At 38.7% G+C, this 5,065-nt stretch overlaps 1 non-coding gene across 1 annotated transcript; it reads right to left on the reverse strand.

Annotated features, from left to right (window-relative positions):
• Window positions 1-474: 474 nt before the first annotated feature.
• On the reverse strand, window positions 475-3,878 carry LOC101291013. Its single transcript, XR_185512.1, has 3 exons — window positions 3,474-3,878; window positions 2,727-2,802; window positions 475-2,063 (listed from the first exon to the last, which is right to left on the reverse strand). It is a non-coding gene; the product is annotated as an uncharacterized LOC101291013 (transcript).
• Window positions 3,879-5,065: the final 1,187 nt, after the last annotated feature.

The raw sequence follows: 5,065 nt of genomic DNA on the forward strand, positions 1-5,065 counted from the left end.
TTGAAAATCAAGATAATGAGACTAGCTAGGGAGGAAGTATCCACCCCCGAAAATCACACACAACACACTTTGTCCAATTTGTGACCAACTAACTCAATTGAAGATGCTCAGATTGACTCGGTACGCTTGAGCACAATCTATTACTCTTTCTTACTTTGTACGTTAGGCAGGAAGTGCTCTACACCTAAACTATTCTCAAACATTGTAACCTAAAGGTACGTTTATTAGGTTAAACAAGCAGAGATCAATAAGCATGAAAAGAGTTTGAGCAATCACTAGGCATTGCAATAAACTTAGCGCCTTGCTAAACCTAAGGTTTCGTCTACTCGCTAATGAAAACTACCGATTACTTCTCTAGACAATTTGAGGGATCTGATATTGACCCAGGCATCAAATAATCAAAGTATTAGAACCCTAGCATGTATACTCAGTAGGCCTCCAAAGCACACACAAAGAATTCATCGATGAACAATCGGTAAACAAAACCTCAATCTTATTAATTGCAAAAACAAATTGAAAATCAAAACATGTTATGAATCATGTCTAGGGGCTTCAACAGCCCCCTAGCTACTATGAGTTTAGTTGCGCATAATGAAAATTAAAAACACAAAAGAGTTCATGGAAGGGGAAGACAACAATAACCGAGCTTGGAGAATCCTTGAGAAGAGATCAATCTTGTTCCGTCCGATTCTTGTGTTCTTTTCTTCCCGACTTGTCTTCTTTTTCTTCGTTTCCTCTCGTGTATCAGATGATATTAGGTTAGAGAACCCTCAATTTCCGTCCATGGGCCAGCTGATTTGGATTGAGCCTTGAAATTGAAGTTACGGTCCAAATCAGAAATTCGGGCAGACTGACCTTCGGCCACTAAAATGATCATAAGTTCTTCTACAAAATAGGTATTGACGATCCGTAAAAAATTCTAGAAAGTAGACTCTTGTAGCTTTCTATTGATATATAACTCATTGTCTGGATCGTTGTGAGCTGATCACAATCCTCTGTCGAAGTTAGATAATAATTTCTGGCAAATCCCATAATTCTTTCCTTACACGACATGAATTCCTAATCCTTCAAGATTTCTCCTTTTTTGCTTCATATTCCTTTCTTTGCTCCGAAACACCTAATAAACATAAAAATAACTAAATCAAATGAAAAATACGATAAACTAATAAAGTAAAGAGGGGAATTAACCATCATATTGTCGCATAATTATGCTCCTATCAAAATATAACACGTTTAGATATCTTTCAAATCAAACAAGCCCTCTAAAACAAAAATCAATATCAATCCGATTCATGATCAACAATCGAAAAGCTTGCAAGATGAATAGTTTCTCAAATATACACATACTCGATAAAAAGGGTATACAAGGACACGATAAATAAAGAAACTTATCATACGGATATAACTCTGACAATGACAAGAAATATAGAATGTCTAAGCCACACTCAACGTTGTTCAGCTATCCCGTCATCGTACACAGTACCTGCATCCACAAACTGTTGTAGGGGTGAGTTTTCGCCCTCGCTGCTCAATAAACTTTACCCCAACTAGGTGTTAAAACAATTTAAAACATTTGCCATGGCTAATAGTGAAAATAATGCATAACAGTATGAAATAAACATTCCTTGTAAAAATATGCAGGTAGGGCCCAAGGTAGAAATACAAACCTGATGACCGGTCTATCTCAAGCCAACTACAACCTTACCACAATTAATATCATACACACCGGCAAGGTGTAGCGAGAGTGTACATTTATGCCATACCGCCTAGGAGCGACGTCACACCTCAAAGGATGTTAGACGTCCTCCAGTCCGTACAGCCCCTCCGGAGGTTTAGGGGATCGAAACCCAAGGAAGTCACTATGCCCCACTCACTCTCAAGTCATCAAATAATAATTCACAAGGAATCGAAAATATATTTCTTTCATGCATAAATCATTTCTTTATTATCACATTCATAAAACTACTAACCGAGGCAAGTCCAGAATCCCCTACCTGAGATATCGCTGCTTGATTTCCATTTGCGTTCCTAGGCCAACACCACCACATTTTCTTGTTCTGGGACTGGAGTCCTAGTAAATATAGTCGTCAATACCATGTAACAATTACATGAAAATGAAAGTCCATTCTCAAGCTAATGTCACCATTTAAGGGTAACAACACATTTATAGTTCCACACACCAATTTAACTTGCACTCATCCTTAACATGTTTCAACTTGTCAACCATATCACCATTATGCCAAAGATGATCATAATACTTTTATAAGAACCAACACATGACATTCTCCTTAAAGGTATGTCCATTTTTACAACTTTTTAATCTCTTAACGCAACATCCCTGAGACAAGTTTAGCTAATTCCTTTAATCAACCTTAGCAATCCTTCAAGGACTAATTGCACTTGTCGACATTCACAGAGGTTAAGGGACCTCTTTTCCTTAATTCTGTGTATATATCATAGGTAGGAATAAATGATAAATCCTATTACTAGCGTGTAGCTTTATCATGTAGACAAGCTTGGAGTTAAATCATATAATTCACCACCATTCCAAAGGAAATTGCCAACTCTAAAAGCACACTGTACTCCCATCAATCTTTCTTGATCACAACCACTAAAAATCTTACATTTTATAACTTATGCAATTAATATAATACACGTGCTCACAAATAAACCAACACCCATAAAAACAATTCTAAAGGCTTCAAGCATACCAACAGGCAACTCACCTTTCTAGTCAAATAAAAGAGTAATCTGAGTCTTTGGTCGTTGTACTCTCCATGCTAACAGCACTTTCTGCTTTACCTTAAATTCCAGAATAACATTTCAAGTCAATAACCAAAGCTCTGACCTGAATTAAGTTCACTGCAACTCACTAAGTAAACATGTAGTCAGTTCAACTATCACAGACACCAAAACTATTTATCTTTAAACTAGTCTTCTATACATGTAAGCCTCTCACTACAACAATTGCATATCAATTGGTTATCCATTCTTTCACAAGGTCATGCTTCTACAAAACTGCTGCTCAAACACCGAATGACATTCATACTACCAAATTCCAAACACCGTTTTTATAACAATTAAGAACAACTTCATATTTAACATTGTGGTGCTAACCAAATACTTAAAACATTATCAATATATCAACCAAGTTCAAAGTCGGACATGACCTTGTTTAACTACTACTTTAACTAGCAACCACAACCTTAAATAATTGAACTTATAGTATTGCCTCCAACTCCACATCTGCACTTACTATGGCATTTAACGTTTTTCTAGCAAAGATGAACCACACAGCAGAATCCCGATTTTATAATAAAATAGCTTATGAAGGTGAATCATATTTCTTGATCTTGATTCCAATACAAGCTTATCCTGTCACTCTCCGTTTTCATTCAAACCAAATAATAGCCACAGAACTCCAAGTTTAAATAATACCTAGTTCTTAAGAGGAATCATGATCATGGGTTTACCTCAGCCACAGTAGAGTCGGAATACTCTTTGCTTCTCAGGAGAGCTTCATGGCTAAATACTGACACTCCTCACCTTGTTCCAATTTGCCATCCAGAAACTTGCTGCCAGATTTTCTTTCAAATTCTGTCCAAGTTCCTTGCACCGATACCCGTACTGTGCTACTCTTTAATTAAACACGACCCAGCTTCAAACTCTTAATCTAGAACTCACACCAGCATCATACATCCACATAGACTCCTAGAAAGCTGTTGTGCACAGTCACCTCATGCAGCCCCAACGATGGCCGAAGTCGCCGGAGTTTGTAAAATTTGCCGGAGGACCTTGGGAACTTCTTTGCGTCGGTTCTCTTTCCTCCATGGACAGTTGAGCAAGCACGAATACAATTATGACGACGACGTCGAGATGAATTGATGGGTGCCCGTGCGTCGACGTATTGTCGCCGGACGGAGGAGCGCTGGTCCCCGCCCATTAGACCAGTCGCAGGTCGAGAGAGGACTCGAGGATTCTAGAGTTCTTACCTGTTCCAACTCTTATTTATACAATAGATTTGTGCAGCCTCGATTAAACGGTGAGATATTAGATAGCCCAGATCGCACCGTGCTATTTTCCCATTTTTCTTTAATAATTTCTTAATATTCCATAACTTCTTAATATCATACAAAAAAGCTTGAAAATCCAAACAATTCCACGAAAATTACTGCGAATTCTACGTGAAGCTTACTTCATTTTAAAACGTCTAAATGAAGAGTTCACTTCTATCTATTTCTATAAAAACTTTCCCAAGTGTTTTCGACTTAACGAGATTACAATCTATATCTCGAACTATTCAAGTTTAGCTCCTTAAATATTTACGGGGTCTCACAAAACCCCCCGCCACCATCTGCCGCCGTCCAACCAGCATCCGACCGCCGCACCAGCCCCGTTCGGACCCCTGTCACCTCCTCTCCCTTCTTAGGCCGATGACCGGGTCTGTGACGCCGCCAAGTGGGTGAAAAACGCCTCTAGGAACCCAACTGTTCCTTCGCTGGAGCTCCCTCCTCCGGTCGCCATAGCTAGTGATTCTTGGCTCATCTTGTAGCTCTCATCAAGGTTAGTAATCCCTCAAAAGGAATCAACTTAATTCGATCTTGGTAAGGAGAAATGTATAATTGAAGTTCTAGGGCTTATTTCATTGTTTGGTTCGATTACCCTAGTTAAGTTTAGAATTGGAGTTTGTGATAGTTAAGGAAGTTGTTGTGCAGGTTGAAACGATTATTGTGTTAAAATTTGGGAAGCATTGGAGGTCTCCGGAGTTTGGCTTCCGGCAGCCGCTACCGGCGGCGCCGCCCCTTAGGGGTAGTTTTTCATGTTTTTGAGTTTGTTTTCATAAGAGGAGTTTAATAAAGTAAAGTTTAGAATTTTTAGAGGAGTTTTGATAAGGTTTGGGATTTTTCAATGGTTAAGGATTGTGGCGGTTATTAGAATGGAAATTTGACAGTTGGTTGAGCAGGATTTAAACTCTAAAAAGGATAATTATGGCTATCGGTGATTGTGGTGAAATTAGAGCCTTAATAGTTAAGAAGTGGAGAAATTGGGCAAGGGAGGAGAATTC

The sequence above is a fragment of the Fragaria vesca genome, unplaced genomic scaffold, assembly GCF_000184155.1.
Source record: "Fragaria vesca subsp. vesca unplaced genomic scaffold, FraVesHawaii_1.0 scf0513155, whole genome shotgun sequence".
Taxonomy (NCBI): domain Eukaryota; kingdom Viridiplantae; phylum Streptophyta; class Magnoliopsida; order Rosales; family Rosaceae; genus Fragaria; species Fragaria vesca.